A 24,210-nucleotide genomic window follows, 5' to 3' on the forward strand; every position below is an offset into this window, starting at 1 on the left:
TATAGTTACATATCTCAACAGTAGAAATCTAGTTACATTCTTTTGATATTCCCATTTCAAACCAGAGACTCTATTGGAATATCAAGTCTTTTTTTCATCTCAGAGCAATTTTCTACAATTTTCTGGATTCCGTTTCTTCTTTATTTCTCTATCTGAATATAGATTATTATGACTGCATTTTTTCTCCTTGTCTCCACTTGAGTTTTGTAATCTCCATAGTTTTGCATAGAATTTCCGTTCAATGTTCTGGTAGAATTGTATGACTTGGTCTTCTAATTACGAATTCGTTCTTCAGTTGTGCCCATTTGGCTTTTCAACTTTTAATATGGTTCTTATTTTGGCAATCATGTTTTTCTTTTATACGAACTCTTGTTCTCTGATGAGCATTTTACATAGCAGTATTTTCTTGTGATATGTCATAATGGTTTGTGATCCTAATGTCTCAAAAGGGAGTCACTCTTGTCAAGCAGCATTAAGCCCACAGTGAAGCTGCTCCTGCCTCAATGCGATAAACGTACGTGTAATGGACTGAGGTAATAGCACCTGCTGTTGCCAGGTACAGCTCAACACCTGGACCGAACCCAACAGAAAGTGAAAAGTGGCTGAGGATTGTTAAAGCAGCAAAGACCAGGCCTTCTCAGAGATGCCTTTGGAAACTCTGCCCGGAGTAAGTCTGAGGGCTTCTCCTTTCTTGGTGGCTGTCAGCAGAGAGAAGCAGCAACCCTACCAAGGACTCAGGACCCACTTGACTGGTGTGTTAGCCATTGGTCACCAGCACCGTTGCTGCGGTTTGTTACCTGCCTCTGATTACTACCTGTGCGTTGATATTAATTGCATGGTTGGTGGTGCGTGAAGGGCTCTGCATAAACAGTGAATTTGAACACATAGAATTGGCTATTGAGACATTGTGAAAGTGGAATCTTCTGTTGGAGTTAGTGCCTGTAAGTGTGAACTTAATTAACATATCCATTGGCATGGCCGGTAATGTCTTGTTTTATGAATCTTGTAACTTCTCAGTGTCTTTGAGAAAATTGCTTCAAATATTAAATACAGGTTTTCTTCTGGGACCTTTACAAGGCGTCTTCATCTTGGCAGCTCTCTTTCATGCTGTTGGTTTTACTCATGTCAAGTGATTCTGCGTTGTTCTTTCATATTGACAAATAACAGACTAAGTCAGATTGTAGTGTAGGGACATGACCCCCAACTGCAGTATTCCTCTGACTGCTGTCAACATGCCTCTGTGCCCTCAATTCCCCAAGCTAAAATGGCCGCCCCTAGGCTTGGAGATCATGGGGTCTGCTAGTCATTTCTTAAGGAAGCTCTTAAACTCAGCTAAAGTGAGAGGCATTGGTCAGGGTGCCAAAAGAGCAAGGCTGTTTAGCCATGCTTTCATATTACAGTGTTAACATTAAAAAAATCTGCAGGTCACAGACCTACAGAGAAAGCTTCAGGTTTACTCAGTATTATCTCATTTTATTTAATTAATTAATGTATTTATTTTTGAGACAGAGTCTTGTTTCATCTTCCAGGCTGGAGTACAGTGGCACAGTCATAGCTCACTCTAACCCCAAACTCCTGGGCTCAAGTGATCCTAACACCTCAGCCTCCCAAGTAGCTGGGATTACAGGTGCGAGCCTCTCGTCCCGCCTCTGTCATCTCATTTTGGATTACACCAAACGTTAGAATGTTCAGTGTCTGCTGTGGCTCCAATCGGCTGTGGCCAGGGCTGCTGAAGTCTCGTGGGACCTCCGTGGTCACTTTGTCTTCAGAGGGGACCGTGGCATGCCACACGTTATTGGGCTTGGCTCCTCAGGTATGATGATATTCCCTTAAGAACTGTCATCATCTGCTTTTCTTTTTCTTTCTTTTTTAATTTTTTTAGAGACAGAGTTTTGCTCTGTTGCCAGGCCTGGAGTGCAATGGCACGATCTCGGATCACTGCAACCTCTGCCTCCTGCGTTCAAGCAGTTCTCCTGCCTCAGCCTCCTAAGTAGCTGGGACTACAGCCATGTGCCACCACACCCAGCTAATTCCTTTTGTATGTTAGTAGAGATGGAGTTTCACCATGTTGCCCAGGCTGGTCTCAAACTCCTGAGCTCAGGTCTCGAACTCTTGAGGTTAGCCTCCCAAAGTGCTAGAATTACAGGCATGGGCCACTGCGCCTGGCCTGCTTTTCATATTTTTCATGTGACTTTGATTGTCCCATTTAGTAAATCATAGATCATAGTAAAGCAAGATGTTATGTTGCTATCTTGGTGATTTTATCCCCTTCCCCATTTGTATTTTTATGGTGGTTGGGGCTCTGAAAACAATACCTCCAAATGAAAACCTCAGAAGCAGCATCAGAAGCAAAGTCTGTCTCCAACCTTCTGCCTTCCTGTCCTTTGCCCCTCACTCTCCCTGAGGCAAAGCATAGAAATTAGAACCTCTTTTCCCTACAGCCAGCCATAGAGCCTAAAAATATTCCTCTAACCTTCCCCCACATTTCTGTGTAACAACTGGCGATAAAGAAATTAAGACTCTCATTTCAGGCTGGGTGCAGTGGCTCATGCCTGTAATCTCAGCACTTCGGGAGGCCAAGGCAGGAAGATTGCTTGGGTGCAGGAGTTCAAGACTAGTCTGGGCAACATCATGAAATCCCATCTCTACAAAAAATACAAAAGTTAATTGGGTGGTGACACACACTTGTAGTCCCAGCTACTGCTGGGGTGGGAGAATCGCTTGAGCCTGGGAGGCAGAGCTTGCAGTGAGCTGAGATCGTGCCACTGCACTCCAGCCTGGGTGACAGAGTGAGACCCTATCTCAAAAAAAAACAAAAACAAAAACAAAAAAAACAAAAGGCTTCCGTTCAGAGTGGTTCTACCGAGGAGAAAGGAATGCTGCACAGAGAAGCCAAGAAGAATCTGGACATGCAGGCCTTTCTGGGTTTCCCCAGTCAGTCTATTCCTATTAGCTCATACCCTTTTTGTCTAATCCCCTTTCTAAATGGTTGTCCCTACTTCATAGAACCTAAGCACAAAGATGGACAGTTTTCCCTGTATTTTTAGGCCTCCATCCTGAAGGCTTCCATGTCACATAAACCTATGATCAAGTATACTTGTTAAGCTTTTCTCCTGTTAGTTTCTCATTTGTTATAGGCGTATAGGCTACAGCCTTTATGATGGGAAAGAGAGGGATCACCTGGGTGATAAATGAGAATTCTAAAAATTGCTTTGTGAAATTAGAGGAGAGGGAGTAAGGAAGGGAGAGAGAGAAGGGGCAGGAGAGAGAGAATCACAAAGAGCCATCGGCTGATTGCTGAGGCTGCACTCCATGGAAACATGACCCATGGGATTATCCTGGCGAGTGACCACACATTCACAGGACTAGTTATCAGCTTTGTAGGGATTGATTCAATCCCAAAGTTGACTAAAATCTTGGGTACTGACTCTATTAACCCAAGTCACATGAGAATGAAGAATCAATCAGAATTCCAATTTATTAATTTGCATTGATCTGAATTTTATCATTTTTAGTACCTACAGGAGTCTGTTCTTGAGGCCCTTCTCTGTATCAAGGTGCCCCTGGGAAGGCAAGTTAACAATGCTCGCTTGGTTAGTAGGGAAAAAATGAGTGCTGAGGGCTCCCTCACACAGACCACTGAGAAGCCATGATATCATCCATCTCCCTGGTGCCCAAAACATATGGGTCCACAAGACTCTCTGCTACGTGTACTTTGCCAAATTCTTATCTTGCTCCTCATAAATTATCTTTATTTTGCGTTAGCCTTTTAGCCTTTATAGCCTTTATGAAACAAGCCTTTTAGCCTTTTAGCCTTTATGAAAACAAGGCATGCGTTAGCCTTTTAGCCTTTATGAAAACAAGGCATGAACTTACAGCACAATGCAATCAGACATTCCTGGATTTTAAATTTATACCCCAACACATTACCCTTGTTTTGTGAGTGGATAAGTGAGATCTGTACCCTCCAAGTAAATTATACAAAACAATACAGTCTCTGAATATTATAAGGAAGACAGCTAATACAAAAAGCTCACTATCATCATGTTTCAATGAGAAAAATTCTTGTCAGTTGAAATATGTCATGACTCATTCAAAGTACGCAAATTAGCTATGCATTTCAACATCTTAACACTTCCTCCAAATTTTAGGAAAAGAGTTAACATTAATATAGCCTCTTGTGATGTTTCGAAGACTTGATATTTCCCATATGACTACTTGGGTTCTGCCTTCCAGAATTCCTACTTTGTCTTGCTCCCTTCCTCCTTGCCTTCTTTTATACCCCTTGGTATTCACAAAGAACATATTTCCCCACCTGCCACTGTTTAACATCATTAATAAAATCTGGCTTGCAAAGATTTTCAAACTTTCTGACTATGGCTTTATATTTTGAATTAGTATTACCTTTCTCCCCACTAACTAAAAAAAAAAAAAATCCATCTTGCTCTTAGATGTGTGAAAATGGGAAAAGGAATAGTAGAAATCAGCAGAAAATCTTTTATACATGAGAGATAAAAGTGCTCTCATGTATGTGCTAAGGACTGTGGATGTGGAAGAATACGATGGTAGGGAAATATAATTAAAAACAAAATCTCCTTCCAACCCAGAAATCCTCTCTATTGAGGAAGCAGAGAAAGAAAACACATTTATTGTTGAATAAGTGTTAAACCAGAAAGTAATGCACATCACAGGCAATCCTCTAAGAGATGGCAAAGACAGAAGTCTCATCCTTTTATATAACCAAGCAGACACAACCCACTACATGCATGTTGTCAAGATAAACAATAACTAGTTCTCAAGTAAGAAGACATGACAGGACCATTTGTCGCACAGCTCATTCTAACTTTACTTGATAATTAGGGTGACCATCTGTATTAGCTAATTTTCTAGAAGAAAAACAAATTTCATATCATGATGACAGGATTGCTATAAAGATAGTAGTTTTTCAACATGGAGGCGTCCACCAAAGTTAGGCATTCCCGTGCTGGGTGTGAGGTGGCCCTCAGCATCCATTCTTCCCTTAATTAACCGAGTGAACATTGATAACTTGCCTTTCCAGGCACCTTGATACAGAGAACGGCCTAATAGCAGACTCCTTACAGTCACTAGAAATGATAAAATTCTGATCAATATAAATTAATACATTGGAATTCTGCTTGACTCTTCATTATCAGATGACTTGGGTTAGTGAGAGTCAGTCCCCAGTATGCTAGTCAACTTTGGGTCCACTGATTGACTCAAGCCCTGCAAAGCTGATAACTAGTCCTGTGACAATATGAGCCCATGGGTAATGTTCCATCTCATTTTCCTCTCTATCTATAGTATCTATTATATACCACATTCTGGGTGCTGAATGAATAAATATGGATCCTGGGTGCATATGGCAGTTCCAAGTCCTCATCGCATTCTGGTCTTTAAACAGTTAAGACGTAATATTTCAGTCTTGAGAGTGACATTCTGCTTGCATGCCCTAAATTGGACAATAGGGACTTCCCCGAAGGGTTTAAAATTGCCCTGTCTCTGTAAACTTCTGGAATTTTAGGGACCAGTTTCAGCTCAGACGCTAACCTTAGGGTGGGATGAAACCTGGGAGTGGGACCAGTTGCTATCAGGGAGTAATGAGGGGGAGTTTAGAGAAGCCTGGTGGCCTTCCTGGGAAAATGCCTTCATGTGGTCCTCTGTATGTCCATGGCTGGATCTAGCTTTGGTACTGAGGATTTAGAGACAATTTGCCACTGGGGAAATGACAGTCTCACTAACAAACTTGTGAGAGTCTGATGCATAGATCAGAATGCCAGCGTATCATTTTAGTTCCTTTATGTTACAAGGCTAGTCTCTTTCATTATCTGGGGTCCTTCCCTATAGCAACATGGCTGGGAAGCCAGATGAGTCATGGAACGTTGCTTGCCAAATGTGGAACTGGAATGAAGCAGTGGAAGGGTGTATTAGTCATGGTTCTCCAGAGAAATAGAACTAATAGGATATATGTAAATATATCAGGGATATATTATGGGGATTGGCTCACATGATTATGGAGGCCAAAAAGTCCCACAATCTGCCATATGTAAGCTGGAGAACCAAAAAGTGGTGTAATTCAGTCCGAGTCTGAAGGCCTGAAAAGCAGAAGCTCCAACATCCTAGGGCAGGAGAAGGTGTAAGTGCCAGTTCAAGAAGGAAGAGAGCAAATTTGCTCTTCCTTTGACATTTTATTCTATTTGGGCCTTCAATGGCTTGGATGATGCCCTCCCACATTGATGAGGGCGGATCTTCTTTGCTCAGTCTACTGATTCAAATGCTGATCTCTTCTAGAAACACCCCCACAAACACACTCAGAAATAATGTTTTACCAGCTATCTGGACATCCCTTGGCTTAGTCAAGTTGATACATAAAATTAACCATCACAGGATTGGAAGGACATTTACCAAGGCCTTGGGAAAGCCAGTTGGAAGTCCCTGCCCCAACATAGCAGATACTTCTCTGTTGGTATTTGCCAGATACAAATTCTCCCCAGTTTATGCTAGTTAGCCTCTGTTCCTTCTTTTTCTTTGTTCCCCTTTTAAAATTCCGTACTAATCATTCGCCTGTTGTTGCAACACTCAGATACGTGACAGCACAGAGTTCTTAGGCCATCTTTTCAGGATAGTTCTTGTAAGAGATTAAACTTGAGTTCCTGTAGCTGGTAAGATGGCAGCTTCACAGTTATGGGACATCTTCAGACATTGTGTCTCCCTGAGGCCATGCCAATTCTTGGAAGTCTCTTGTTTCATCTAATACTTGGTATGGGTCATTTATACACAACTCAGTCATTATCATGAATTTGGCTAGTTTAATCTGTATTTCTCAGTTCTGAGGTGGCTTATGTTGCTTCGATGTGCCAATAACAAGGATTAGGCCCAGTAGTATATGGAACTGATCATGTCTTAAAGTATCAAAATCTTAGGGTAAATAATAAGTAAAAAAGTTGAAGTACAAATAGGAAATCATCTGAGGAATGAAATGATTAAAAAAAAAAAAACAAGTCCAAAAGCAAGAAGTCTCTAGTCTTCTGCCACCATCCATGAAACTGCGATAGTCTTACTTGTTAGCTTGCACGTAGGGCACGTAGGGCAACATCTCAGACCATTCTCAGTTCTTGATGAAGCATCCTGAAGAAGGAAAGCATGCTTCGGAATTGCACAAAGCCACCCTATGTACTAGCAACAGCTTGGAAGGAACTAAGTCCAGAGCATAAATATAAGGAATAAAGAACCTGGGCCAGGCGCAGTGCTCACGCCTGTAATCCCAGCACTCTAGGAGGCTGAGGTGGGAAGATCACTTGAGGTTAGGAGCTTGAGACCAGCCTGGGCAACATGGTAAAACCCTGTCTCCACCAAAAAATAAAAATAAAAAAAACATTAGCCAGATGTGGTGCACACCTGTAATCTCAGCTACTTGGGAGGCTACGGCAGGAGAATCACTTGAACCCGAGAGGCGGAGGTTGTAGTGAGCTGAGATCATGCCACTGCACTCCAGCCTGAGTGACAGAATGAGACTCCATTTCAAAACAAAAAAAGAACGTGGAGATGATGAATAAGCAGGGACAATGTTTTCTTATCCTTAAGTTTCTCATTTACTTGCAGTTGGGCCCATTACAACTTCCAGCATCAATGCTGACAAACTTAAAAGATGCAAGACACTCAACCCTGGACACTAATAAACTCACTTTCAGGAGATTTTGGAACTCTGATGCCTAGGTAATGCCCCAGACCAATGAAACAGACTCTATGGGGGTAGAACCCAGGTATCGGTATTTTAAAAACTCCCCAAGTGATTCCATTTGCAGCTAAGGTGAAAGCCAGTGGTGTGGCCTTAAGTTCTAAGAGTTACTGATGATGATACATCCTTGTGGGTGGCCAGCACACACACATCTCTTAATGTGTACCCCAGAGATTTAAGGTGTGTTCCTTTTTTCTGATATGCACCTGACTGTGGGCAGAGTCCTGCCCTTTCCCTAGTTCTATCCTACTCTTGCTTGGTCTTTCTCTAGGACCCATAGATCTATTCAGATGGCTCTTCTTATCTGCTTGCATTTCTGACTTTTGTGTAATCTCTCACAAGTTGTGTTAAACTTCATTGGTTTATTGGTTAATTCGTTCAATTAATTCTTTCAAGACTCTAAGCACTGAAAAAAATGTGGAACCCTTATTTTCTTTCCCCCAACTTGTAATAAAAGTTAATATTTATTAAGCACTTACTATATAGAAGGCATTATTCTAAGAGCTTTGCAAATCTGATGTAATATTTAATTCTAACAAAAAATGCATTATCCCCATTTTACAGATGATAAAACTGAGGCAATGCAAGATGAGTAAATTCCAGTCACCTAACTGTTACATGGTAGAGCCAGGACTTAGAGACAGGCAGTCTGGCTCTAGAGACTACACCAAGTCACACTAACCAGTAACATGAATATGAAGAAGCTGAATAATGTGATTTTCAACATGATGTCAATTTTCATGCTTTCTTGAAAAAATGTTATGTTCTTCACAATTGTTTTTCTCATTATTTTAGTGTCTCTGTATAGTGGACATGCCTATCTCTGTGCTGGGCAATCCAGCACTGCTCTACTAACCCTTGTCAGACTTCCCTCCTGCGGTGACTGCTGGTTTCAATGCCATCCATATGTTCAAATGTAGGGAATGCTCCTGCCTGGTGAAATTTCAGCCAGAGCTGGTGGCAGGGTCTGCTTTTCCAGGGCCCACTCACCAGCATGGGCAGATTTGTTAAGTGCTTCTTTCCTGCAGTTAACTTAGCCACGGCCAGACTGTCCTGGATGCCTCAGACCCAAGACAGCCTTGATTTCTGTCTTAATAGAAAACAATAAAATCGGTCCATATTGGCAGGAAATTTACTTTAGAGCAGGGTGTTAGTTGTTTAGAGCAGTGGTTCTCAAATGTTTTGTGCATCAGAATCCTCAGTTGATCCAGTACAATCACAGATTACTGGGCCTTAACCCAAAGTTTCTCATTCAGAAGGTCTGGGGTGTGCCCTGAGAATTTGCATTTTAGGATAAGTTCCCAGGTGATGCCTGTGCTGCTGGTCCCAAGACGACACTCTGAGAACCATCGCTTTAGATCTGTGCTGCTGAAATGTGGTCCAGACCAGCAGTGTCGGCATCACCTGGGAACTTGCTAGAAACACAGAATCCTGGGCCACAGTCCCGATCAGCCCCTACAGAATCAGAATCCATGTTTAACAAGTTTCTCAAAATGTAATTTATATGCACATTCAAATTTGAGAGGCACAGGTTTAGATCCCCTGTCTTGATCCCATTCAGGACTTTCAATGTCAAACAAAGGAAAACCTTATTTGACAGCAATATCTGAAATAATCATAGCGTTAAACTATATTCTGGCCACAAAAAAGATGAAAGAAGATGATATGGGTGATTTGGGGCAAATCTGTCAGAACTCATTTCAAATGGCTGAGTGATATGTCCTTCTGACAGAGGAAGGGTAATGTCTTCATATTAATAGCAATTTAAAAGACTGTTAATATGCATATGCTCAATGCAGCTAATTCCGGAAGAAAAAAAGAACTTTTAAAAATAGTTTTAGCTCCTTTTATATCAGTAAAACTATAGATTGGTATAAAACATATACTCAATTTAAATAAGTACTTTGAAAATCAGAAATGAAAGCTGTTTGTTCTGGGTCACTACTGGTAAAAAGTGGGGAAAAGGGAAGCCTTTCCTTTTTTTTTTTTTTTTTGAGACAGAGTCTCGCTCTGTGGCCCAGGCTGGAGTGCAGTGGTGTGATCTTGGCTCACTGCAACCTCTGCCTCCCAGGTCCTGGTTCAAGCAATTCTCTGGCCTCAGCTCCTGAGTAGCTGGGATTACAGGCATGTGCCACCATGCCCAGCTAATTTTTGTATTTTTAGTAGAGACAGGGTTTCACCATGATAGCCAGGCTGGTCTTGAACTCCTGACCTCGTGATCTGCCCACCTTGGCCTCCCAAAGTGTTGGGATTACAGGCGTGAGCCACCGTGCCTGGCCTGAGAAGCCTATTTTCACTATTACTTTTACATTTTGGAAAAAGGATAAGCAGACAAGATAAAATGTATCAGGCTTGTTTTTTAAGTTTTTAAAAATAGAAATCATTGTCACTTTTCCTGAATCTTGATAAGAATGTTTGGATTTTGAAAGTCAAAGGATGAATGATCAGTGTCCACATATAGTGAGAGAAAATAATTTGCATCCGTCAACAGTTTCTGAGATACTGTGTGTGAGAATCTTCAAGCAATATCAAAAAAGCTGCTACTTCAAACCAAAAATGTGAAAATGGCAGCATTTAATATTACTGAAATATAAAATGTAAGTGCTACGGAAGTATGAAACTTAATAAGAAATAACAATTTTGAGTGCTTACTATGTGTCTGAAACTAAGCTAAGTGCTTTATTTATACTGTGCACAATCTCATTGAATCTTTACTGAAACCTTTTGGTTCTATGGTTGGTTGTATTTTACAGATAAGGAAACTGAAGCTCAAGGAAGCTTATGAATTAGTGTATATTCATATGTGCATATTTATTCATGTATATTTCAGTTATAGACATTCTCTGTCCAACCTATCTCTTAAAGAAATAATTATTAGCTTATTTTTTCCCACATGTTGCTTGTAGGAGGATAAAGAGAAAAACCTTCAAAGATTAACAGTTGACCCTTGAACAACATGAGTTTGAACTGAGCAAGGCCACTTATATGTGAATTTTTTTCCAATAAATATATTGGAATTTTTTGAAGTTTTGTGACAATTTGAAAAGGCTCACAGATAAACCATGTAGACTAGAAATATTGAAAAAAATTAAGGAAAAGCTAGGCATGTCATGCATTCATAAAATACATGTTGAGACTAGTCTATCATTTACTGCAACAAAATATGCACAAATCTATTAAAGTTAAAATTTACAGAGATATAGACCAATGGAACAGAACAGAGCCCTCAGAAATAATACCACACATCTACAACCATCTGACCTTTGACAAACCTGACAAAAACAAGAAATGGGGAAAGGATTCCTTATTTAATAAATGGTGCTGGGAAAACTGGCTAGCCATAGGTAGAAAGCTGAAACTGGATCCCTTCCTCACACCTTATACAAAACTTAATTCAAGATGGATTGGAGACTTAAATGTTAGATCTAAAACCATAAAAACCCTACAAGAAAACCTAGGCAATACCATTCAGGACATAGGCATGGGCAAGGGCTTCATGTCTAAAACACCAAAAACAAAGGCAACAAAAGCCAAAATTGACAAATGGGATCTAATTAAACTAAAGAACTTCTGCACAGCAAAAGAAACTACCATGAGAGTGAACAGGCAACCTACAGAATGGGAGAAAATTTTTGCAATCTACTCATCTGACAAAGGGCTAATATCCAGAACCTACAAAGAACTCAAACAAATTTACAGGAAAAAAACAACCCCATCAAAAAGTGGGTGAAGGATATGAACAGACACTTCTCAAAAGAAGACATTTATGCAGCCCACAGACACATGAAAAAATGCTCATCATCACTGGCCATCAGAGAAATGCAAATCAAAACCACGATTAGATACCATCTCACACCAGTTAGAATGGCAATCATTAAAAAGTCAGGAAACAACAGGTGCTGGAGAGGATGTGAAGAAATCGGAACACTTTTACACTGTTAGTGGGACTGTAAACTAGTTCAACCATTGTGGAAGACAGTGTGGCGATTCTTCAAGGATCTAGAACTAGAAATACCATTTGACCCAGCCATTCCATTACTGGGTATATACCCACAAGATTATAAATCATGCTGCTATAAAGACACATGCACATGTATGTTTATTGTGGCACTATTCACAATAGCAAAGACTTGGAACCAACTCAAATGTCTGTCAGTGATAGGCTGTATTAAGAAAATGTGGCACATATACACCGTGGAATACTATGCAGTCATAAAAAAGGATGAGTTCATGTTCTTTGTAGGGACATGGATGAAGCTGGAAACCATCATTTTCAGCAAACTATCACAAGGACAAAAAACCAAACACTGCATGTTCTCACTCATAGGTGGGAATTGAACAATGAGAACACTTGGACACAGGAAGGGGAACATCACACACTGGGGCCTGTCGTGGGGTGGGGGGAGGGAGGGAAAGGAGGAGGAATAGCATTAGGAGATATAGCTAATGTAAATGACGAGTTAATGGGTGCAGCACACCAACATGTCACATGTATACATATGTAACAAACCTGCACGTTGTGCACATGTACCCTAGAACTTAAAGTGTAATAATAAAAAAATTATCAAAACATATGCACAAACGCAGACTGCACATGATGCCATTTGAAGTTGAAAGAAATGTAGACACAAAGATTGAGTATTAAATCGTAATTATAACTGCATAAAATCATCTCCACATGAGCAGTTCATCTCTCCAGTAAATTGGGTATTACAGTAAAAAATGATTTCTCACAGTTCTCATGTATTTCTTGTCGTGTTTAGTGCAATACCATAAACCTTGGATAACATCATTAAACCCATTCAAAATGCCATTAGTGATGCTGGAAATGCTCCCAAGAAGCAGAGAAAAGTCATGACATTCCAAGAAAAAGTTGGATTGCTTGATAATATGTACTGTAGATTTTGATCTGTAGCTGTGGTTGCCCTCCATTTCAAGATAAATGAATCCAGTGTAAGGACCATTGTGAAAAAAGAAAAGGAATGTTGTAAAGCCATTGCTGCAGCTATGCCAGTGGGTGCAGAAATCTTGCACTTTTGGTGAAATACCTTTTTAAAAATTATTTTTATTTTTTTTATTTTACTTTAAGTTCTGCGATACATGTGTAGAACGTGCAGGTTTGTTACATAGATATACATGTACCATGGTGGTTTGCTGCACCTATCAACCTGTCATCTAGGTTTTAAGGCCCACATGCACAAAGTATTTGCCTAACACTCTTCCCACTGCTTGCCCCCAGCCCCTCAACAGGCCCTGGTGTGTGATGTTCCCCTCCCTGTGTCCATGTATTCTCATTGTTCAGCTCCCACTTATGAGTGAGAACATGAAGTGTTTGGTTTTCTGTTCCTGTGTTGGTGAAATACCTTTTTATTTCACGTTGAAAATGCAGCTTTTTATGTGGATGCAGGATTGCTATAAAAAAAGGCATACCTATATACTAATATTCAAAAAAAGCAAAGTCATTATATAACAACTTAAAAACAAAATGAAGTTGAAGGGTCTAATGCTAGAGAATTTAGTGTCAGCAAAGGATGGTTTGATAATTTTAGAGATTTTGCTTAACAAATGTCAAGATAACAGGAGAAGCAGCTTCTGCCAATGAAGAGGCAGCAGATGAGTTTCCAGTTGCCATTAAGAAAATCATTAAGGAGAATGGATATCTTCATGAACATGTTTTTAAAATGCAGATCAAAGTGCTTTATTCTGGAAAAAAAATGCCACAAAGGGCATTTATTAGTAAGAAAGACAAGTGAACAACAGTGCTGAAGGCAGGAAAGGATAGGCTAACTCTACCATTTTGTGCAAATGCTGTTAGGTTTATGATTAGGACTGCCCTTATCTATAATACTGTTAACCCTTGAACCTTGAAGGGAAAAGTTAAACACCAGCTGCCAGTCTTTTGGTTGTACAAGAAGAAGGCCTGGATAACAAGAACCCCTTTTTGGGGTTGGTCCCATTGATGCTTTGTCCCTGAAGTCAGGAAGTACCTTGCTAGTAAGTGACTGAACTTTAAAGTTTTTTTTTTGATATTGGGCAATGTCCCTGGCCACTAAGAACCCCATGAATTCAACACAGAAGGTGTCAAAGGGGTCTACTTGCTCCCAAACACAGTGTCTCTAATTTACCCTCTAGATCGGGGGTCATAAAGACCTTTAAGGCTCATTACACACTGTACTCTATTGAAAGGATTGTCTCTATGGAAGAGAATCTGAGAGAGAGAACATTATGAAAGTCTGAAAGACTTACCCGCGGTTAAAGATGCTATTATTGGGATAAAAAGAATCATGGAAGTCATTAAGCCTGAAATAATAAATTCCTGTTGGAAAAAACTGCCCAGATGTTGCCCATGACTTCATAGGATTTATGACAGAGACAGTCAAGGAAATAATAAAAGAGATTGTGGCTATGGCAAAAAAGGTAGGAATAAAGGGTTTCAAGATATAGATCTTGGAGAACTCCAAGAGCTAGCAGACATCACATGAATGGAATTAACAGGAGATGACTTGATGGAGATGAGTGCTTCTGAATTAGCGCCAGACAATAAAGAACAGAGGACAAAAGAAGCAGGGCTAGAAAACAAATTGACATTAGACAACCTGGCAGAAGCCTTCTAATTATTCAAGACTGCTTTTGACTTATTTTATGGCATGAATTCTTCTATAACATGAGCAATGAAACTAAAGCAAACATTGGAAGTGTCGTAGAACCCCAAATTCAGGCTCGTGTGCCTATTGTGCAGCTGGAGCCAAACAATGAGACATTGGTGCTTGGAGATAGGGCAGGTTTTTCAATTTGGCTAAAGTGGAAGCCACGGAGAACAAGCTCTCTCAAATCCATCTTAAGAAAAAGATGAAGCAAGGAGTTTTTATGCAGCTGGAGAGTAAGGGAGGGGGACTTTCAGGGAACCCAGGGGAGAAGTCTGTGTTTCTTCAGTCTCAGATAACACCTTGAGCAGCCAGACTTCTGGGTGTCAGCAGCTGGGTGAAACATTCTTAAAGGCGTTTATTTATTCTGCCAAAGTTTTTTGTGACCCTTAAGTTATTTCCTTCTGCTTTACAAAGAAATAGTACATTAGCAGTTTATAATTATATTGTGGGTAAAAAGGGATATTGGGCAAAGAGGGAGTGGTTAACATGTACCAGAAAGACAAGACAGGACTTGACCAGAATTTTCATTGTTTCAGTCACTAAAAATACAGGGGCACTGAAATCTAAAGGGGCCTGGTTGTAGAAGGATTAGTACCATATATATAGAAATATTTAGATAAATTAAAAAGCAAAGCCAAAAAATAATCAGACAGAATTAACAATGTATTTCCATGAAGTTACATGGTGATATGGTGTGGCCATGTCGCCATCCAAATTTCACCTTGAATTGTAATAATCCCTATGTGTCATGGGAGGGACCCTGTAGGAGGTAATTGAATCATGGGAGCAGTTTCCTCCATACTGATCTCGTAGTAGTGAATAAGTCTCACAAGGTCTGATGGTTTTATAAATGGGAGTTCCCCTACATAAGCTCTCTTGCCTGTTGCCATGTGAGACATGCCCTTGCTCCTCTTTTGCCCTCCACCATAATTGTGAGGCCTCCCCAGCCATGTGGAACTGTGAGTCAGTTAAACCTCCTTTTCTTTATAAATTATCCAGTCTCGGTTATATCTTTATTAGCAGCGTGAGAATGGACAGATACATATGTAATGTCCCTGCCTCTCCTGCCTCCCCTTTTATCTCCTCCACCCCTTCTGCCTCTGTCACCCCTGACACAGCAAGACCAACCCCTCCTCTTCCTCCTCCTTTTCAGCCTATTCAATGTGAAGATGACAAGGATGAAGACCTTTGTGATGATCCACTTCTACTTAATGAATACTATATGTGTGTATGTCTATGTGTATGTATATATGTGTGTGTACATATATATTTGTATGTATATATGTGTGTGAATATATGCATATATGTGTATGCATGTATATATGTGTGTACACACACATACATATTTTATGAGGCAAAGAACTTTATTCACCTTTGTTTCAAACTTTATTCCCAGGCTTCTTCAGCTTAATTCGCTGCAAAGAGTGAATTGTATATAAGCAAAAACTGAAAAGAGCTGCAGTGTCCAAGGGGCTTGGGCTTAAAAATATTAGAGATCTAGATTTTATTAGATCTGTAAACAAAACATTTGTAAAAAGCAGTCATAATGTGAAACAGCAGCTCCCAGTAACTTCTTCAAGTTTTATCTTCTTCAGAAGTTGACTCAGTTCAGTTTGCCTCGTGCTTGGAAGCCTCATCAAAATTCTCCACAAGATCTAGAACTTCATCACATCATCATCATCCTCTCCAGTAGCAAGTGGTGCTTTTCCTCCCACAGATTGTTTGGGCTGAGTGTTAGCCAGTCTCTTTGAACTAGTCAGACCATCTGCAGCACTGGTTTATGATAGATGCTGAGTAGCATTTCTGTCAGCTGCTTTGTCTCAGCATGGCCTGTCATGGTGAAAGTGTTTGCTGCCAGCGATGCCTGAACTTTAGGGTTGTTAAAGTGAATCACTGCTCCTTGGTGTGTAAACATATTCACCTCTTCAATACCAGAGATATTGTTTACCCCTAACTTCTTTAAGGAGAACTAAAATTTTTTATCCTCTGCTGTCGCTAGGTTTATGATCAGGACTGTCCTTATCTATAAAACCGTTAACCTCTGAGCCTTCAAGGGACAAGATAAATACTAGCTGCCAGTCTTTTGGTTGTACAACAAGGCCTGGACAATGAGAACCCTTTTTCTGGGTTGGTTCCATTGCTGTTTTGTCCCTGAAGTCAAGAAATACCTTACCAGACTGACTTTTAAAGTTCTTTTGATATGGACCATGTCCCTGGACACTCAAAACCTTATGACTTCAACACCAAAGGTGTCAAAGGGGCCTACTGGCCCTCACACACAGTGTCTCAGATGCTATGAACCACCTTTTTTCTGTGAGCAGTTCCTTTCTGACCAATGTGTACTTCTGCTTGCCGTTTGGTGAGTTTTTGGTTCATGATTGTTTCTTTCATCTTATCTGAGTGGAAAAGAGGCTGCGCGGGGGACTAGGGTTGGCACTCGAGGAGTCTCGGGTGAGACCAGCTGAGATTAGAAGCACACAGGGAGGCAGGATGGCAGCTAAAGGAATACATTTCCTTTTCTCTAGCTTACTTTATTGTAATATAATACACACAACATACGTGTTAATTAACATGTGTTATTGGTAAGGCTTCCAGTTAACAGTTAAGGCTATGAGTAAAGTTTTCGTGGAGTTGAAAGTTATAGTCAGATTTTTACTGCATGGGAAGTCAGCACCCAAAACAACCATGTTGTTCAAGGGTTGACTGTACTTAATTTGCCTTTTATTAGGATGAAGAATGTTTCCTGAGACCCACTGTCTTGGTTTGGCCAGGACTGAGGTGTTTCATTGCTAAATCCAAGCGGGTTTCAGGACAGCTGGCCATCTACTGGGATTTCAGGAAAGGGACACATTGAGACAAGCCTTTAAAATCAGATAGCTTGAGCTATCTCTAGTTTTAGTAAATAAGTCGCTTTTATGATTAAAGGGAACTAAAAGCATCAAAATGCCTTAAGGTCTATTTTTTTTTCTAGATTATAAGGACCTATTTATTTATTTTATTTTGCTTTAAGTTCCAGGATACATGTGCAGAACGTGCAGGTTTGTCACATAGGTACACGTGTGCTGTGGTGGTTTGCTGTACCTCTCAGCCTCTCACCTAGGTTTTAAGCCCTGCATGCATTAACTATTTGTCATGATGCTCTCCCTCCCATCGCACCCCCCACCCCACGACAGGTCCTGGTGTGTGATGTTCCCCTCTCTGTGTCCGTGTGTTCTCTTTGTTCAGCTCCCACTTATGAGTGAGAACATGCGGTGTTTGGTTTTCTGTTCCTGTGCTAGTTTGCCGAGGGTGATGGCTTCCAGCTTCATCCATATCCCTGCAAAGGACATGATCTCATTCCTTTTTTTTCTTAATGGATTAATGAATGCTAAATTTCCAATACTAGAACTGGCTTTTTTTTTTTTCCCCCAGCTATGTTTCTGGGCAAATGAGAATCACAGAGTGAAGCCATGGGATCGAACCCTTTGATTTGCCCTACCTAAGGGAATACAGAGAAGGAATCAGCTTCTCTGATTCTGTAGACATGTCTTGAAGCCTTTATGCACTTTGGATTTTTAAACTGACAAGTGAAGGAGCCTACTTCACTTGTAGTACATAAACAACCTAACTGTAATTTTGTATTGTGAGCTTATCTTTGGAGTGCTGAGGTATCATGGTCTGGTGGGCCTTTCTTAGGCTAATTTCTGTCCTGGTAGATGAGGCTCGTGCAGTATAAAGTTGAACCATAAATCTGTGTAAGGGCAGACCCATGATTATTCATTTTTAAGTGGGGATGTTTTTCCCTCCCACCTGTCCCCCACTGCTGAGAGTCCACTGGAGATAGGCAAGCATTCTTGTTGACTCCTTATGCTGGCTGGTGGGTAGTTTTTCTAGTGTCCCTAGGATAGCCAGATAAAAATACAGGGTGTCCAGTTAAATTTAAATTTCAGATAAAAAACAAAAAAATTTCTAGGATAAGTATGTTCCAGATACTGCATTGGACACACTTATATTAAAAGTTTATTTGTAATTCCAATTTAACTAGCTAGCCTATATTTTGATTTGCTAAATCTGGATAGTCTGGATATACCTTTTACTTAGGCTGAGGTCCTTTGTGGATTGTACCTTTATTTGGGGCCTTAGTGTAACTCCCCAAGTTAAGTAGGGTCTGCTTTTATGAAGCCATTAAAACCTCAGCCTCAGGTTTGTAATGTCAGCATCAAACTGGAAAGCCTTTCACGAGCATGACTGTTGCACTTTTGGTTCTTTAGTCTCCTGCTGTAGTTTCCATTTCATTGTCTTTGGCCCCTGCAATTCTCTTATTTTCTTCCAAGCTCAGGCATGCATTTAAAAGAACATTTTATTTTGCTCAGGGTTTTCAGGTGTTTCGAAGTGTGAAAACTTCAAACTTCAAATCAGGCTCTTGAACATATTGCCAATTCTGCATTATTCTGGAAGAATTAGATGGATGGATTCTTCTGCAGTGAAACAACATAGAACATAGATATTGAGATCCAGGTTGAAAAAAGTCCAACGACAGATTATCAGTTGATCTGCTCTTCCCCATAGTAGGAGATGGAAACCCAGACATGGGCTCTGTAACTGTTCACTGAGGCCTCTGTGACTATACTGGAGTGGGAAAAGTTAATACCCCACCCTCTAGACTTCCTAAGCTCTACAGGGGGGCGGGGAGAGATATTATGCATGATCATGTGTATTTGACCTAACACTTTGGGGAACTAAACCTCTTCTTGCTCTGAATCAAGAAGCAATTTATCAACTGGCTCTTTACATGCGGGACAATTTAATAGACAGTAACTAACTCGGGCCTTGCAAAAGTCACAGGAACATTGCATAACAAAGTTGACAGTACAATAGGATACTTTGAAATGAACTTTTTTTCTAAAACAAGTTTCAAAGACCAAAGGTGAAATACATATATGGGAAGAAATAATTAAAGAGCACTGTATTAATTTAGGAAAATGTAATTTGTAAGTCCAGGTGACTTAATTGCTCAGGTTATGTTATGTGTTATAGATGCATTATTGTCACCAAATATTCCAAACGCTCCCTGCAGTACCTGTCCCTGGGAGGGCTACCCATTTCCTTCCTGGCCATGTGACCGGGGTTTGGCCAATGCAGTGCTAATAGATGATTTGTGGTTTGTCCTATCTCTTTTCTCTTTGCCAGGACAACATTCCAGTGGTTATGAAAGGTAGAGTCACAGCCGACCTCTATAGTGGATATGTAGAGTGAGCAAGAAAAAAAGAGGCCTTTGTTTTTTAAGCCATGGGGAAGTTTTCAGGTTGTTAGTTACCGTGGCCCACTAACCCTCAAGCATGGTGCTAGGCACTGAAGGTAGAACAGTGAGCAAATTTGATGTACTCTTGTCGCTCGTAGAACTTACATTCTAATAGAGGTGACAGAAATTAGTCAAACAGATGAGTTCGTGTAACCATGAAACTGAGGTAGATGTTTTGAAGAAAACCAATTCTTGGGGAAGTTAAAATGCTTTTCTTTAAATGATATTCCACTTATTTTCAGAAAAGCCTGAGGCTGTTTACAAAATCGAACACAATGCACAATTTAAACCAGAGACAAATTAATATAGCAGAGAAATCAATGTCATAAGATCCTTGAGATAAATCAATTACTGCAGGAGAGCACAATAATTGTTTCTGAGTTTCCTAAAGATAAGGCAAACAAGGAAAACTTTGGGTTATATAATTTTTATTGTTTGACAGTGGGACAGAGGCAAACACTTTCAGGAACTAAACCTTTTCTTGCTCTGAATCAAGAAGCAATTTATCAACTGGCTCTTTACATAAGGGACAATTTAACAGGCAGTAACTAACTCGGCCCTTGCAAAAATCACGGGAACATTGTTTAAAGGGATGTTCTTCATATAAACGATATATAAAAGTTAGAGAGAATAAAAATCCTAATTAAGGGGAGTTATTTCTGCTGGGAGCTTAGATGATATAAGCCAGATTCTTGCTTTCTGCTAGGTAACCCATGACTGGGGGCAATACCTGGAAGAGGGGCAATGGATACTCTAGTATGATGACCCTTAGGACTCCCTTAAATATTGGAAGTCTCCCAGGAGCCTTTGGTAAAGGCTGGAATTAAACCGATTTGTCGTTGGATTTTTTCCAACTTGGATCTTAATATCTATGTTCTATGCTGTTTCACTGCAGAAGAATCCATCCACCAAATTCTTCCAGAAGAATGCAGAATTGTCAAAATGTTCAAGAGCCTGATGTCCATCTGTTGTCATGTGTCAGCTGAATAGGATATACCCATATCCTGTGGGTAGGATCAATATTTGCCTCAAAAAGAAGCATTGAATTTCCTCAAGTACTTCAAAAGACTAGTGAAGACAGCAGATTTTAGCACCAGAAAACATGGAAGGGATAATTTAGGTCTGAAAATTTTAGGGGCTTTTGTTGACAATGGACTGCTTCAGCCAAACGAGAACCTGGCGGGCTGTACCTGGCTCATCGAGTGGAGGAAGAGTGATCACTTGGTCTAAATCAGCACTGGTTAGCCGGAGTAAAGGGTTGCCACCATCAGAGTCATTACGCTTCCTTCTTGAAAGCTGCTTTGGGCCGGGCGCGGTGGCTCAAGCCTGTAATCCCAGCACTTTGGGAGGCCGAGATGGGCGGATCACGAGGTCAGGAGATCGAGACCATCCTGGGTAACACAGTGAAACCCCGTCTCTACTAAAAATACAAAAACTTAGCTGGGCGAGGTGGCGGGCGCCTGTAGTCCCAGCTACTCGGGAGGCTGAGGCAGGAGAATGGCGTGAACCTGGGAGGCGGAGCTTGCAGTGAGCTGAGATCCGGCCACTGCACTCCAGCCTGGGTGACAGAGCGAGACTCCGTCTCAAAAAAAAAAAAAAAAAAAAAAAAAGAAAGCTGCTTTGGCTGTATGAACCTGGGTAATGCCATAGACATGAGCATAGTGCCATGTGATTTTAGCAGAATGTTGGTCATTGTTTGTCATGATTTCTGTTGCAGATACATGTCTCTACCCTTAAACTTGAATATTTAAGAAGTGTATCTTTTGTAGAATTTCTGCAACTGAACACATTTTCTCATTGAATCTCCATTCTGCTGAATGGCAAATGCTAAATCTCAGTTGGTCCCGGGATCTCCCTGTTCTTCACCTTTCTGTACATTGTGGGGAGTGGGAGGACACTTATGTCATCTCAAGGCATCAGGTAGGGGACATCAGGTGTCAGGCCTTAGGTTGGCATCATCTATCTAAGCTGGCTTTGATAGAGACACCTTTGCTCCTTCTGGCCCCTGGTCTCTGGTGTTTGTGCTGTGTCAGCCTCATCAATTGAGAGGCCTCATGGGTTTTGCTCTTTTTCTGTTATTTACCCATCCTTCCTGGGCTCATGGGGAACACCATGAGCTCTTCCTTTGCCTCACTGGATTCTGGAGGCCCTGATGATGTTTTAGGCTTGTCTGCCCAGGCGCCCACACATTGATGATTTTTCTACTGTTTCCGCTCTCAATGTGGGAATACCTCTGTGGATGTTTCTGGAATGTTTTCAGTGTTAACAGATGTCCCCAGACCCATTTGGAGTTTCTGTTATTCACCCTTTCCCACCAGTGATGGGGACAGGAGTGGGACTCCATTTCAGAGATACCTTAATATCTCAGCTCTTCTCTTCCTCTGACTCCCCCTTACTCGCAGAATCCTTGTCTATTTTTGGGATGGAACTGGACTTATCTTTGATTTGGTAGGCATCTACATTCAGTGGTTAAGGCATATACTTTAGGCCTTGAATCCTGCAGCCTACATTTTCAAAGGCTTTAATACTAAAATTCTGGGATCTTGACTCTTTAGTTTTTTTCTGTTCTGCTATGGCAACCCGTCTGAAGGGCAGCAGACGTAGAAAACCATAGCTGCTCCTGAGTTGGGAGGAGGCTCATGGGTTATAGGAAGTTTGAGGAGAATTCACAGTTACTTTATGAAAACAGTGGACTGCTTCAATATTTTCATTTTCATGATCGAGGCAGAGAAATGTGTTGTAATAGTGCAGTGAGGTGGGCAGCGGCTCTTCACGGAACATGGAACAACCGTCTTCATGGAATAGTGGTCCCTTGGATCCTTTTAAGAATCTCATGAAAACTATAGATCTTTTCTTTAGAATATGCCCATTCAGACAAAATTAGGCATATAATATAATATCATGTCAGTGAATTTCAGTAAAAATCCTGGTGATAGAATGTTGTGTACTACATAGGGAGGCTTCTTAAAGTTTTATGCAAACTGCTGTTTTGTGCTTAGCTTTAAAGACCACCTAGCCAAATTTTATAGGGAAATACACAGCAGATCAAAGAGATGAGGTGATTTTTCCTGGGCCAGATAACCAGTGATGCTGCTGTCTTCTTCCAGAGCTTTGGATGACGCTGTAGGAGACATTTCACTCAGATTTATAGATGATACTAAGTTAAAACAGATAGCTGAGATGGTCAATCTCAAATCAAATTATACTATCTTAAGTGGTCTTGATAGGCTGAAGAGCTACACTAAAACCAAGACATACCTCTGAAAAGTTTAACAAGTTGCTTTCAGAGATATCCTGTAAGGCATAAGGGTGCAAACACTCTTGAATGCTCGTTGTTCACAAACCAGAAGTGTGACAGGGCTTCTTAACTTGTTGCTGTAACTTGCTTTACATGAATGCCATACTTTCCAAACCTCCAACAGTCCTGATTATCTATTTCTGGACAAGCTAGTCTGTCAATGTCCCCGCCTAGTGCAGACCAGTACAGAGTTCAGAGGGTTGATGCTCTAAACTATATACTCATAAGATTGAGCCTTAAGATTGTATTTGCTCCATCCACTTGCATCAGAATTGACTCATTCTAATAGTACCATGATCTTGGACTTCCCAGCATCCAGAACTGTGAGCAATAAATTTCTGTTATATAAGTCACCCAGTCTATGGTATCTTTTTAATGATAGCACCAGTTAATACAGTGTTGATTTTTGTCCTGTTAATTTTTTAAAAACCTGGAATGTACAAGCCTACCTCAGAGATATTGCTGGGTCAGTTCCACATCACTGGAGTAAAGCAAATATCACAATGAAGTGAGTCACACATTTTTTGGCTTTCCATATAAAAGCTATGTTTGGTCAAATGTAGTGGCTCATTCCTGTAATCTCAGCACTCTAGGAGGCCGAGGTGGGCAGATAGCTTGAGGTCAAGAGTCTGAGATCAACCTTGGCAATATAGCAAAATTCGGTCTCTATAAAAAATAGAAAAATTAGCCAGATGTGGTTGTGTTCACCTGTAGTCCCAGCTCTCAGGAGGCTGAAGTGGGAGAATCACTAAAGCCCAGGAGGTGAAGGTTGCAGTGAGCTGAGATTGCACCCACTGGACTCCAGCCTGGGTGACAGAGTGAGACACTGTCTCAAAAAAATAAAAAAGTTATGTTTACAGTATACTGTAGTCTATTAAGTGTACAATAGCATTATGTCTAAAAATGTATACATACCTTAATTCAAAAATACTTTATTCCTAAAGAATGCTAACATCATCTGGGCCTTCAATGATTTTTCTGGTGGAGGGACTTGCCGCAATGTCGATGGCTCCTGACTGATGAAGGTGGTGGCTGTTGAAGGTTGATGTGACTGTGGCAATTTCTTAAAATAAGACAAAATTAAAGTTTGTTATATCAACTGACTTTCTTTCACAAAAGAGTTGTCTGTAGCATGTGATGCTGTTTGATAGCATTTTACCCATGGTAGAACTTCTTTCAAAATTGGAGTTAATCCTCTCAAAGCCTACCATTGCTTTATCAACTAAAT

The 24,210-nt window shown here is 40.6% G+C and overlaps 1 protein-coding gene across 1 annotated transcript in view; it reads right to left on the minus strand.

Annotated features, from left to right (window-relative positions):
- Positions 1–23,953, minus strand: part of LOC105481733 (aconitate decarboxylase 1) — a 41,767-nt gene extending 17,814 nt beyond the window's left edge. The window contains exon 1 of the mRNA XM_071081202.1: positions 23,898–23,953. The gene's annotated coding sequence lies outside the window, so the exon portion shown is untranslated. The remainder of the gene's footprint in view (positions 1–23,897) is intronic.
- Between the last annotated feature and the right edge of the window lie 257 nt (positions 23,954–24,210).

The sequence above is a fragment of the Macaca nemestrina genome, chromosome 16 (genome assembly GCF_043159975.1).
Source record: "Macaca nemestrina isolate mMacNem1 chromosome 16, mMacNem.hap1, whole genome shotgun sequence".
Taxonomy (NCBI): Eukaryota; Metazoa; Chordata; class Mammalia; order Primates; family Cercopithecidae; genus Macaca; species Macaca nemestrina.